This window comes from Anas acuta, chromosome 1 (assembly GCF_963932015.1).
Source record: "Anas acuta chromosome 1, bAnaAcu1.1, whole genome shotgun sequence".
Classification (NCBI taxonomy): Eukaryota; Metazoa; Chordata; class Aves; order Anseriformes; family Anatidae; genus Anas; species Anas acuta.
This window is the reverse complement of record NC_088979.1, coordinates 177,469,308-177,484,186: the sequence shown is the minus strand read 5'-3', so window position 1 is coordinate 177,484,186 and position 14,879 is coordinate 177,469,308. Positions and strand designations below refer to the sequence as shown.

Sequence of the window (14,879 nt, the reverse complement as noted above, 5' to 3'; positions counted from 1 at the left end):
CTGCTGTTTGCTACATGCAGACATGAACTGAGTAACACACAAAACCTTGGGTGCTAGTTGTAGGTGGGTTTTCACTTCCCAAAGATGTTTTGACTGGCAGTCAAAAGTCATTGAGCAAATCCAAGCTCATTCTGCAGTGCAGATGCTTTTCCTGCTGCTGTCATCCCATTGGAGCATTCCAGGAACACACCTGGGAAAGTGTGTGGTGGCTCTCAGCCCCATGCCTATAGTGCTTGGTAAGGCAACAACAAGAAGCAAACCCAAACCTGCAGCAGTGGGTGAGGACTGGAGCACGTACACGCTACTCCGGGCTGGGCCCCTCGCAGCGTCAGAGCCACCACGTTCACAATTTATAAAACTTGGCCTGCAACTTCTCTGCACTCGAGGTGACTACAAGATACAAAGTACAGTAATTATTTTTCATTCATTTTCCAGTTCGAAGTGCCCTAAATATTGAGAAGATTGGGCCACAGATCAGCAGCGAGGGGTCTTACAGCATGATGACAACGGTGTGAGTTGTGCGTCCCTCTGCATGGCACAGGGGCATTTGAGGGCAAGTGGGGGCACAAGACTTGTCTTGAAAAATTGTCCTGGGTAAAGAGAGTCAGTCTGGCTGGAGTGGATCCAAGGGTGAACAATCCTGCCTGCTGTTGCTTCTTGGAGAGAATAAACTTAAGGAGAAAGTCTGGTTGCAAACTGTCACAAAGAAAGTGAGGGTGATCAGGGGAGCCCAGGCACCAGAAGGGAACAGCGGATAAGCCAAGCAGCTGATGCATGTCACACATGAAGTTCATGTACACAGGTTGTATTCAAAACATCTTTCACTTCATGAATGACAAAAAAAGAGGTCTGTGGTTTTCAGTGATGGTTACGTTTTTTTCCACTCAAAACCCAAACTACTTAATCGTTAACACTATGTCAACACTTACGTCTTTTTCTCCTTCAGAAGATTAACAAGCTATGTTGCAAACATCTTTGTGGAAACTCACAAGTAAGTTTAACACTTACTCTACATCAATTTGTTATTACTAAGAAAAAAAAAAGCCAGTAAAGATGGTTATTTGCCTGACCATTCTGTAGTTGCCTGCTGTGGATACAAAACTCACTAGCCATGTGAATTCAAGGTAGATAACATTTTGTTGCAAACAGGAAAATGCCATTACAGTGCAACACACAAGTGGTCAGGAACCAACTGGTTTATAACAGCTTTTACATATAGCATGTGACCAAGGATACAAGATTAAAAACAGTGAGGTGGGCAAGTATATTCCTTAAAGCCTCTGTTTGCAATAAACTACAAATGGAAGGAAAAAAAAGGAAAAAAAAAAAAAAGGCCTCGATCCAGGGTGTTCTTGAAACTTGGAGAGGTTTTGACAATAAAAGAAACTAGAATATATGAGGGGGGGGGGGAGGGGGGAGGGGGTAAGGGAGCAGGTGCCTACATCTCTGCTTTAATTCCCCCCCAACAACCACCCCAATACTAGAGATCTGTGTGTGTTTACCAGCACGAACCTGTAAGTGTGAAGCTAGAGATACCACAAGAAAGAAAAGTGAGTTTCCATTCACTTACAACCCACTGATTAGTTGATTCATTGCTTTTGCTCACAAGTGTTTATCACCAGTGTTTAGTTCACACACACACAGAAAAAGAACTGTTAATATAGCAACACCTTTTCTCCAAGTAGGAAATTTATAATAAGCACTTCAGACTCAAGATTTATTTCAGCAAATTAAAAATACATGAATAATACAAGCCATCTAGAAAGATTTAATTCACATATTAGTGAATTAGCAGCCAGATATCCTACACTACTCAGAGCTCAAGAGAGAACTGAAAAATCCTCTGCCACATACACAAGGTGTAAAAGAAACCTGAAGGATAGGTGAAACCCCACCCCTGAAAGCACAGTTTAGATTATCATTGCAAAGTCATTTTTTCAATATGAACTCATACACCATCTGCCTCACTGAGTCTGGTAATATTTACAGTTTCACTAGAAAGACCAAAACATGAACAGATCTCTTTTGCCTCTATCAGGCCATTGCAATTAGTGATCAGCTATGAAAACTAATCTTAACTTCAGGCTGTTGCAAGAGTTTGCCAGAGCTCATTGTTCATTACCAATAGATATAAGAGGCAATTATAGGGATAACTCCCCCCCCCCACAAAAAAAAAAAAAAAAAAGAAAGTACCACTAAAACCATTCCTCCATCCTGAATTATTAAAGAACTCTCAGAACAACAAAATAGCAAATACTTCTTGCCTTCACAGCAGACAAGCAGACAAGTTGGGCAGGAGAGATGGTGCAGGCTCCCAGGCCCTGGCTGTGTACACACTCATGTCTTCTGCAAGGCCAAAATATCTGACAGGATAGAAAAATGGAGTTCTTTCTCATTTTCAGCAGCAAGAAAAGGATGGGAAGTCCAATATGCTTCACAACTGCTTGATAGAGGCCTACTAGAGATGGTGCATCCCCAAAGCAGGACAGGGACATTGACTTGGTCAATGCTAGCCCTTCCCTGCACCTGCTAATGGGAGGCCCAAGGCATGCAGTACTGTCCTTCTCAACATCACCACCAGTTTAATGCTTGCCAGATTTGTATGTTGTTTTTTTTCCTGTTTACTTTTTCACAGCTAAGTTGCAGTATTAGTAGTTCCTTCCTGTGGTAGTTACGTACCTCCCTTCTCTCATGACATTCACGATGAAATGCATCACAGTTAGCAAAGCAAATCAAATGCTTTTCAAAGAGCTCATCCAACCAGAAGTTTTGTCACCTGCTCCCACCCAAAATAAGGTGCTGTCTGTCCTTCCTTCACCAGGACCTGCAGCAGCCTCCACTCTGTGTCTATTCCTGGCCTTATTTGTCCTGAGGCTCCATGTTCCTGATCAAAGCTCCAGCTCACAGATTTTGATTTCTTTCTGCACTATTTTGGCTCTGACTTGACAGCTCAGTGACCTGGCAAAGCTGCTTTCCATCCTGAATGAGGACTGAAAAGGAAGACTTGGAGGTGTGGATGTTCCAGCTCTGGAGATTTCAAACAGTGCCACCTACCAAGTCCCAGAAATCCTCACTCTTCCCAGTCACTTCTCAGATTCTCTTATTTGCACTTGTATCTCCAAAATAGTTAGGTTCCAAATATATAAACCTCCTAAACTAAAGAACAAATTTCTGTTATATTTAAATAACAAGTCACTCTAGTGCGTGTAGAAGAAAATTGCTATTTTAGTGAGGCCCACATAAACAATGGTTTGAGCTCCCTCTGCAGGCTCCGTGTCTGTAATTAACGAAGAAATCTTTTTTCCCACGGCCATGCAGTCATAAACGAATAATGATGATGTGCAGAAACAAAAATGTTTTGACAGGATTTGGCATGCGAGTAGTCGAAATTATCATTGATGTTGTTCTTTAAATGAGACATTTGGGGCAAATTCTGGTCTAGTATAAACAGGTGCACTCCGTTGCAGCAAAAAGAGTGCCAAACACTCTGCTTAGAAATGGGTTTAGTTAATTTTGTGTTAGTTGGGTGGCAACTTAAATAATGATAACTAACTTCAAGAGCTAGTACCTAGGGAAAGCATAAGGATAAAAGAGTACTACCAAGATAGAATAGCAGAAAGAGATATTTAAAAGATTAATTTTTAACTTTAACTAGTAAAGCAGATTATGCTACTGCACCAGGCTTACACTGATTTAGTGGTACAGAGTATATGGAGTGTAGGAAGCATTAAACTCACAAACAGAGACTTCTATCCCAAGAATCACCAGATCTGAACACTCAGAAGCTAATTCAGCTCTACGTTTCATTGGAGCCACTATCTAATGGGATTTCATACAGGATTAGGCAGAAGTGTGGATTTCTTTGACATTTCAAGTCCAGTCATTAAAAAGAAACCTTCTTTTTCAAGCTGATAACCCCCCTTTTTTTCCTTTTCACATTAGGGGAAAAAAAAAAAAAACAGCATTTACAGAAAAAAAAAAAAAAAGTAATGGAAAAAGCTATTCAGAGTACACAATGATAAGGATTTAAAAGAGAGAAAATGTATTCCATAAACAAAGCTACACAGTAATGTTGAACTGAAGTATACACCTGTGTTTAGTAGTTCTCCAACCCAAACTTTCATTATATTTCAGCCCTGCTCTAGTTCTTGCACACTCAGGGGTGAAAACCACAAGAACAGCATTTAACAATTCAGCAAAGTTCTCCTTTAATAGCCACAGACATCAAAAATACTAAACATACAAATATTAGAAAACACAGTACTATCACAAGATTCAGCCTCTATCTTTCACAGTGAACAAGAGCGAAAACGTAAGATTTGGGCTAGATAGAACTCAGCAGTAATAGAAGACACTGTTTCACATTTCACATTTCACATTAATCACATGTAATTGATATTCAGCCAAAATTTTCCCTCATTTCAACTGTTTACATGTCATATTAGCCTCCTTTCCTATTCTTATATCTTTGAGGCCTACGCATGTTAACAGTTTTAGATAATTGTCCTATTTTTGTACTGCAGCCTTTTAGAGGTTTGGCTCTATCACAATGTGGAGACATCTATAATTTCTGGCATGCAGAAGAGCTCTCTATTAACTACAGCAGCTCCACTCTGCTCATCAGCCTGTATGCAGCTAAGACCCTATTTCTCCAACACATTTTTTTCTACTTGTTGACATGTACTGTATGAAAACCAACTGGCAGCCAGATACCAGTGATGCTTTCCAGGAAACAGTATGGGCACCAACACCATTTAAAATCTTTGTTAACAGCCTGGGTTCACCCTCAGCACATTCATGGTTGATACCAAACTCAGGGAATGTGTGGGATGTGAAAGCAATATATGGCTGCCATTCAGAGAGAGCTCAATAGGCCAGAGGAGTAAGGTGATGAAAAACTTCATCCAGAACCTCATCAAATATAAGTGTGAAGTACTGCAACTATACAGGATCAACCCCTTAAAAGCGGTGAGGTGTCAACAGGATACACAACAGCTTTTCAGAAGAGGATTTGAGGAGTCCTGATGGACAAGTTGAATATTAGTTGGCAGTATCCTTGCAACTAAGAAGGCTTGCTACATCAGCAAAAATGAGGGCATTGGGTCAAAGGAAATGTTCTACTGTCTGTTCAGCACTTGTGACAATGCATCTGGAGTACTTTCTGTGCAAGACACCAACATACTATGCTGAGTCCAACAGAAGACCATCCAGGTGTCAAGGGAGTGAAGACATGTCATGTAGAGAGGTACTGGGTTTGATCAGTCTTCAAAATAGAAGGCTATGTAAGGATCCCTCTAGTGTCTTACCACTCCTAGTGGTAAGGTATAGCAAGATGGAGCCAGAGGTGCACAGTGACTAGACAAGAGGCAACGCACACAAGTTGCAACATAGGAATTTCTGATAAGATGACAGGAAAAAATCCTCACAGTGAAGTGATCCAACACTGGAAGAGGTCTCCATCCTCAGATATTCAAAATCAGCTAGGGAAGACCTCAATCAGCATGATCTAAGTCAACTGTGTTTTGAGTGGGGGATGGAAGTACATCACTTCCAGAGAGCCTGTTCTGCCTAAATTCTGCCAGAAGCCTATGATTTTATCCAGTACAGTAGTAATCCTGGCTGCATGGAATTTGAGTACTGTAGACATTACCTGAGCCATCTCTGGCTGTCACATGCAAAGGCCAGAGGATGTATAGCAGTGTTTGCAGAAGTTCACCATGCATGCACAGGCCAACTCTCACAGTTACTCAGTGTGCATAGTAACTCCGACAAACTTGGAACGCACCAGACTTTCTGCACGTGCTCAGATCACTGGTCCAGCATATGCAAAGTAAGTCACGTCCCATATATTAGCCAAGACAAACTTTGTGCAGCAGTGCTATACTGAAACTTCATCTGTTAGTTCTATGTTTGCATGGGCCTGCAATGTGAAGTGCAGATCAAATCATTCACAGCTAACCTGGCTATCATTGCACAAGCATGAATAATGTTGTTCTGCTAACATCTTCTCATTCTTACGTTGCATCTATTGCAACACTCTAGAACATCTGTTCCAAACAGTTTTAGATGTGGCTTAAAAAGTTATCGCATCTAATAAGTAGTCAAACTATACATATACACTAAGTCCTTGAATCATCATTAAAAAATCTTTCTCCCTGCAACCTCTCATGTTTGTTTTGGTTAACTAAGGCTCAGACTCAAATGGAATATTTTACCTGTAGTAAATCATAGTTACAAATTACATAGCTTTACATTACAGTTTCAAATTCATGAACCATTAGCTATCGACCTGGTGATCTGATACCCTGCTTATAATAGCACCCACATTTTGTAAGGCATTTTTCATCAGCAAGTCAGTATCATTATCCCCATTTTTTAACAGATGAAAAAACTGAGGCATGAAATACGGAACTGATTGGACCAAGGTCACATAGGAAACCAGCAGCAGAGACAGGAATAAAAACAAGGTGGCCTAAGATCTACTGTAGTGTGCCCCACTGTGATTTCCTCACCCCAATGTCTCTTTTGTCTAGGTTCCTGCAATTCAATTTACCCTCTTGAATATATTAACTTATTTTGAGGCAAAAATATTCTAATTTTCTGGTTCTCTGACTGCTACATCCATTGCGTTCTTTATAGGTACTGAAGATACCACTGTTGATGGCTAAAATATGAAATAAAAGATACGACATATCTTTCTAAGATCAATTTAATGGTGACAGAACTATGATTTCCTTAACCCTGTATAGACAGTTATTTTGTGCTGAAAGCTTTTCTTACTCTTTTAGTACTGTTAGTGGTGACAACTCTAACCAATTAGTATCTTCTTTGGTCTTCACTAACATGCTCTATAGTAGTACCCTGGGTAATTAATTAAATAAGAGCAGACACGCCAAAAGGATTTCTAATTCACCAGTCATTACCTTACCATATTATTTGTAGTCCTCCTAACCAGATTTGGATACTAATTTATTTGGAGGGTTGTCTTAACAAAATACTTTGCCAAATTGCTGTTTTGTTTTGTTTTGTTTTGTTTTGTTTTGTTTCCTCATTCTGCTCACTAGATCTGTAATTCTATTAAGAAAATAATTAAATTTATTGGACAGAAAAGATGACAAATTTTTCCAACACCAAGGCTGCTTAGAATCCAGTGTCTCCCTTGGAAGTCTAGAGGCATGACTACCCTCTGCAGTTAAATATAACACAAACCATCAGCATTCAACCTAGCTGCAGATTGGAACTCAGAAACTCAGCAGGGCTTTTCAGCATTAATACCAAAATGAGCGTCTCTGCATGGACATACAGCTGTGCTATGTAGAAGTACTTGCGTGGATCAGTACTAGCTCAGGTAGAATGAGCATGTACTACATCACTTTCCATTGTACAACACAAACACATTGAAAGCATCTTTGAAAGACAGTCTCAGTTCCCACAGACAAGTTGCAAAACAGCAATTAAGTGCCTGAAATACCAGGTGGCACTGAAGCCTCTAAGTCTATGAAAGTAATCCAAAGCTTTGCCTCCCTGGATGAAAAGACGTCACTTAAGTGCCAGAAGTTCTGCTACTGTATGTACAGAGAGGCACCACTGTGATAGCCCCACATGCTGAAAGCAGTTAGTGATTCACAAATTTGCACATAGGACCCTTCAGAGCTGCAAAGTTTGCAGGGATTATGCCTAGCAGCCATGGAGAACAGTGCACTGAGCACAAAGCACAGCAGTATGGGTACACCTCTTCAAAAGCACAGTGAGGAGAGGAGTGAAAACTGTGAAAAAGCCTTACGATAAATGCTGTGCCGCCCTGCAAAATGCCAGGTATGACACAGTAAACAAAAATGTTACTGCGTATCTAAGTAACTATATAGCTTCTGGAGCCTAAAGCAAATACTACTCCTCTGTTATGATCTGATTCATCAAGATATTCAAAGCGTGTTCACAACTTTTAAGTTCCCAAGTATTCTCACCAGCTTCACTATGACTAGTAAGTCACCTGAAGTTCCACAATGCTGAACAGAGGACACTTGAATGCACTTGGAACTGATACGTTGAACACTACTACTTAAAACTTCAACATACAGGTAGATATAAACATTGCAGTGGTTCTTCACTTTCTCATTAATTCAAAAAGGAAAAGAAGGACTGATAGGAAGCAAATTGCACCTTGAAGGAAGTTCTGCAAAATGGAGTTCTGCAACTTTTCAAACATATTACAATAATAAGTTAGGTTTTAACCAAGTTTGACTTTTAAATCACCTTTTTTTTTTTTTTGACTTTAAACAGAAGGCAGATCCTAAAAAACACCCTCCCTATCCCACCATAACATTTAAGAATTTTCACTACAAATATGTTGCATTTGTCATGCTCTGATTCTTAATTTTTCACAAAAGAAAAGGAACATCTACAGGACAGATTAGAAAAGATGCACTTGCAAGTGGTATATTTCTACAAGTTCCTTGGAACACCAAAGAGTTTCAAAGGCATAGCTCATGGCTGTCTCTTACCTACTGGTAAAGACAGTGCCAGTTCTAGGCTAGAAAAATAAATGGAATATGGAAGATGAAGAACAATGAAAAAAACAGTGCAAACCTAAACTTTCTGAAGAGTGAGGATAAAATGAACACAACTGAATTAGAGCATTCCACAGAAAAAAATCACAGATGAACATAGAGATATGACCTAGAGAAACAAAGAGAAAACAGCAGCTACAAGGAATTCCTTTTCTTTATAAAAACTGCATCCTCACTCAGTTAAAAATTGAATGAAATTAAAAATGTGGTATTAAAAAGAAGAAAACTAAGTTCTGAGGAAGATATCCAGATTTTGTCCTGCAAGGAGTAAGGATTCCATTTGTACAAGAGGCACCATCTACCTAAACCCTGTTCTTTATGGCCCAGATCTTTTGTGATCACTCCAGCTCATCACAGGAATTGACATGATAAAACACATGTCTACCTACATATGCCCTCCTCTGAGTAACAAATGAGGATACCTGATGGGTATTTTATATCAAAATGACATTAGTCGGATGATGGGAATTCTTTCTTTTTGAACTTTGATTAAGCTTAATAACAGCTCAAAGTTCTGTCTGATGTCCCTCCTTTGAATGCTCATCAGGCTTAGTTTTACTTAGTTTCTCAAACTCCTATGGGATCCTAAGGATCCAAAGTAAACGTTTGCTGCCACTTCCAGGGATTCAGTAGCTGCATCTTTACCAGAAAATCAAGTCCTGCCCAGAAACACTCGAACACTAGAATATGAACGCCAACATTTAAAATTGTTAAAACTGTTCTTAAAATGCTTTTTGCTCATGCCAACTAGCACTTTTCTAGACAATCTGCAGACACAGCACAGAAGTGAGAATGTTTCAGGAACCATTCCAAACAAGCAGGTGGATCTCACCACAAATTGCTTTGCAAGCTCAGAAAATTTACAACAAAAATATCAGCTGTTCTGTGTAGTGGGAATGATCCTGGATATGTCTTATTTAACATTCTAGGAACAGCATAAAAATCCACTCTTCAATATCTTTCTTTTCCATTGATCCAAGTCATCCCTTTCTGATAATATAATGGAAAACATTTTTTTTGTTATGCCTGATAGAATCTAACCTTCATATGATCTTGCAGTGTACCTGACTGGTAAGTTATCCTGCTATTGCCATAGAACTTGACACCAGCTGATTGCTATCCAGTTGTTAGCCTCATGTTGGAAGACCAAAGGAAGATTCACATCCAAAACACCCCAACCAATTCAACATACAACAGGAAGCAACTGGAAGATATGATTATTTAATAAAATAGCACTGAATTGAGGAGTTAAAAAGTGATTTGGGGCTCTCCATACTTCTGTTCTAATCTTGGATATCTCAATTTCTTATATAATAAGAGCAGGTAGGAACTCTGGCTTAAACCTCCCTGAGTGTAGTATATGCTGAAGAGAAGTTTAAAGTTTGTTTGCATCACACTTACTTTCTCTCAAAATTTATGATGGAAAACAAATGAGTCTGGTAGCTTCTTGGACCTTCCACTCTGGGTTTTAAGGTATGAGGGAAAAGAGTATCTCTTTGTGAGCTAAGCATTCATTGGAATGGATTTTTCATCTATTTTTAACAGTAATTTATCTAATTGCTCTGCATTATGTTACAGCACATAATGTTAAACTGAATTTTTTCACGGCTGCATTACAGTTTCAGACATTTTATTACATAATCTGCGATGACATTTCACTTACTGTATTCATCCTGCAAGAACAATACAAAAATGGCTACAACAATGCAAATCCAGTTTTCATATCATGCCTACTTAGGATACAGGGATAATAATGTTATACCGTACTTATTAGTGCTTTCTCAGTCAATATGTTATGATATACTGAATTCTTTGTGTCATGGGGCTCAATTACTTAGATTTGGCAGTCAGATGAAATCACAAAACAAAAAACAGGCTAATCAAACATAAATGTGATTCCAAATTTTTATTGACTGCATTTATCCACTGTTAGGGCTGGCACCCCACTCAGAGGAGAAATGTAGAGAAGTTGTTGGAAAAGAATGAAAAAGACATGTTCTTTCTACTTTCAGTTAAAAACAAACAAACAAACAAACAAAACACAAAAGTTTGTGGAGGGAATGCTCTTTAAACTTTATTGTATTTGTATGAGTGACTTCAATTTTAGAAGTATTGCTGCCTTTGAGTGGTAACATAGATATTTACATGTAAAGCTGTATTTGAGATATGATACTTAATTATGTGGAACACAGTGGGATCTTTGTTAATCAGGTATGAGATGCATAAAATGTTCAAGTGAAAGTGGACTGCGTGGCATAACACTGTAGTGGCCATTTTGTTGTATAAATTGGTTCCTAAATGTTACTAATATTGGATCAAACATCCCATTCTAAAAAGTATGCATTCAGATTTCACTTATTATTGTATACTTATAAAATCCCTGCATTCCTACAGCCCTCTAAAGATTGTGTGGCAGCATCAGCTGCATGTATCTTTGATTTATGTTTTGAATAAATTGACATGTTAAACAGAAAACAAACAAACAAACAAACAAACAAACAAACAAAAAGTTTCTTTTAAAAGAAGGGGCAGCCTTCCTACAACTAGTTTTTTTGTTTTGTTTTGTTTTGTTTTTTACCTATTATCTCAACAGATCCTCAAGTGGAAGCCTAAAAGAAGATACTAGACTCAGTTCCTTGTAGCATCTCCTCCTTTTTATCCTGAAGATAATCAAGGACAAAGTGGCACGAGGTAATTAGCTGCAAGTATCACTAGCTGCCTGAATCATCTCCAGGACTGATACTGAGCTCCTGCAGGCAGCCCTGGCCTACAATCGGTGACTCCCAGGGAAGATATTTCAACACAAGAAAGAGGCCCTACGCTGGGGAAGAAGGAGCCATGCATATGAATGACTACTCTTGTCCTGCTGATAGGAGAACTCCTCAGTATTTCCAGCTCCATACTTCTGGGGTAAAGCAGCTTACCCCAGGAGGAATACCAGCTTGTTGCTTTGACCTCTGTCTTTGCTTTTTGATGTATCGACAAATAGCACTGTTGTCTCAAAAAGCTTCTGTTTATTAACTTTAGAAAAGAAAAAAAAAAAGTGTCTATTTTTAAACAAATACTTAGGGAGTATTCACATCAATGGAAGTAAATAATTTCCCTGTATTTGTCATTAAAAACATTGATGGATAAAGCATTGTATTGGAGATGGAAAAATCTGAGTTTTGCCCAGCTGGCTTATACTCCATTTTACTATATTATTGATGTCAATACCTGTTTTGAAACTGTAGAGCAGTTTCAAAGAAGCAAGCTCATAATTCCCTTAGATATTTCCACAGAATGCTCTAATTCTCAAATAACTCGGTACTCCTGAAAATGACACTTAAATATGAATTTAAGAGTTTAACTTTAGACAATGTAGTTAATCATTTTCTCCATCTCTAAAAGAAAATCTTCTGGGTTGTTTATAAAGCAATTTTATTTTCTTGGATAAGAGGTGCATGTGCTACAAATTCTTATTTACTACCATTTAACTGGTTGCCATTTTTGCATTTTACACAGTAAGTCTTCGCAAATAACATAAAATAGGAGGGCAAGATAGACAATAAAACCAATTTTATACATAAATATAGTCAAATTCAGTAGAAATTTTTCAGAATGTATAGAATTACATTAGAAAAGAATTTTACAGTTGTCCAGGAAAAAATAATTGTCTTTCGTTTTGTATATCTAATTTCCATTCATGTGACACATATAAGAACATATTATTAATCCTGATGCAAACCCATGAATCTTGTCAATACTTATCAGGTTGTGAAAACCTAGACTCCACCGTTGTTACAATGAAGAATATGGCTCACATGTAATTTCACATTTACTTTAATGCATTAATACTACTACATCTTACCAGTAGGCAGCACTGTTACATCTTTTTAGATGTTAGCAATGTTAATGACATACAGTGCCATCTGCAACTTTCTACATAATATCTGACCTTTACTTCCATTCAACCCTCATTATTTTTTCCTCACGCAGTGTTTCTATCTCCCAGATTTTATTTCATAAAAGAAAATAAGAAGAAAATCAAAATGCTTGAATATTTTTTAGCACATCAAAAATGGGAAATGGATATTGGAATGGTATATTGGATTGAATTAGTCAATTACCATAACTGTCACTATTTAAAATGTGGCAATATCTATATCAAATGATGAATTACCTTAGGCAAATATCTCAGTAACATAAATGATTCATTTTAGTATCGATTTGATCATTTAGATCTTTAAGACACTAAAATAAAAAAAATGATAGAATAAACAATGGTCCTGATCCTGAAAACCCTTACTTGAATGAACAAATCATAAGCCTTCAATTATGAGTTTTATCTTAAATTGGACTGTACTTCTAAGGGACTTGAACTGTAAAACCCAGAACAAATTAGTATTACAAAAAGAATAATCTGTTGTTATGACTGTTTTATAGATAGCATCATAATATTTTTACTTGGCTATCTTTAGTTTGTTGCACAAAACATGCAGAATACCCTAATAACTGATAATTTTCAGTTTTTCCATTCCATAGAGTTTTTATCATCAACTAATTGGACTTTGATCTTACATTCACTAAAAATTAAAATTCAATGGTGAGTTCAATGGGATTTTTGAATGTACAAGAAAGGATGAATTTTGTGTCGAATATACATGTACCCAGCTGCAAAGGTTACTGGCAGGGGTTAATAAGTATATTTGCAAAGCACAGATAATGAATACTTATATTAAAATAAGTATCTATCATATATAAATATGCTATAAATATATACATATACACATATGCACACGTGTACTCACAGACACACACACATATTTATATGAGCAAAAGTTTAAAAATAAATAGTATTCTCTTAGTTCATTGGTAAACAATCTATACTAGCTTACACATCTTAGCAGTACCAAAGATTTTTCTTCACTTTCTGTCCTACTTTCACACCAAAATTATAATTTCATATTTCATAAAAAGGCACAGAAACGTAAAATGGGCCAACATCAAAATATAACAAGGAAGCAAAGATAAATTAGAGGAATTCTTTGGTTCTTTCACTAACTAATCAGAGATATACAGAAAAGGACCTTTTAAGTTTAATGATACCTGCTCATTAAATGATGCTAAACACTAAAATACCACGAACAGCAGGGAATTTCAGTTTACATTAGAGAAAAAAATAAAAGGGTAAAAATGACTGAAGTTGGTCAGTTCAAGCTGATAGGGCACTTCAAATGAATAACAGAAGAATAAAAGAGACACTCTAGGTTAAATTAGGTTCTCCTATGCCTTTTCTTGAAAGTGCTTAACTTCACAAATTTTATTTGAATTAACTAACCTGCCAAAATCAAAGACTTGAATAGGAGTAAAGTTAAACAAGCAACTATACTTCACAGTAAGTTTACCCATTAAACAGCAGATAAAACCTCTGCATAAGAAAAGATGGGGGAAACAGTTTCAGAATGTGCATTTTTTCCTTCTCTAGTCAGGGAAAATGTCATCCCTTTCATACTCTTGAAGTAAAGCTGTACTTTAGAATAAAATTATTCAGATATGGAACTTAATTCTTCTAGTAATTTATTTCAGTATGATTTCTGTTTTTCTTAGTTCAGCACAGTTTTCTTTCCCTCCACTTGATATATATAATACTCGAGTATTACCATTTCAGTATGGCTTTAAAGATATTAAAGAATTAATAATACAATATTACCTGACTAATAACATTTGCAAATACACTGTAAAACATTTAAAGGAAAATAAGCCATTTGAAGAAATTGCCAAGGTTGGAAAAAACAAAACAAAAAGCAAAAGGATTGTAAGTAAGAAGGCTCCTTCAAATCTTTCTCAAAAACACATGATATCCTCTATGTTAATTTCCTTGGAAGGTGATTATATTTATAATAAAAAGAATGAAAGAGGAGAGTTCCTTTTTGTGTCTGTGTGTTAGCAGTGCTAGCACACTAATAAAAATACATATTTGAAATATATTCAGTCTTGTTCAATCTGTTCATAATGTTTCCATATTTTTCCTTTCCATCCTTAAGTTATAAATAAATAAATAAAGCCAACTTTACTAAGCATGTGAACTCCTCCTAACATACAAGTTTCCACTGCAAGAACTCCTGACCTGGAACTGCATCTGGGCAGGCTGAACAATCACTTGAAAGACTCTGCAGTAAGGTCAACCTGCACTGACCAGCACTTTTAAAAAAATTATTACACACAACACTTCTAGATTTATTAAGTGATTTTTAGCTATCATTTTAGCACTTCAGGAGATGAATAGAGTTGGAGAAAGAATAGAATAAAGAAGCAAAAATATATTTGATG

General features: G+C 37.1%; 1 protein-coding gene and 1 long non-coding RNA gene across 14 annotated transcripts in view; one reads left to right on the top strand and one right to left on the bottom strand.

Annotated features, from left to right (window-relative positions):
- Positions 1-14,108, top strand: part of LOC137849663 (uncharacterized) — a 17,604-nt gene extending 3,496 nt beyond the window's left edge. The window contains exon 2 of the long non-coding RNA XR_011092015.1: positions 11,161-14,108. This is a non-coding gene — a long non-coding RNA (uncharacterized lncRNA). The remainder of the gene's footprint in view (positions 1-11,160) is intronic.
- FOXP2 (forkhead box P2) overlaps positions 1-14,879 on the bottom strand; it is a 436,541-nt gene that overhangs the window by 217,328 nt on the left and 204,334 nt on the right. The window lies entirely within an intron of this gene.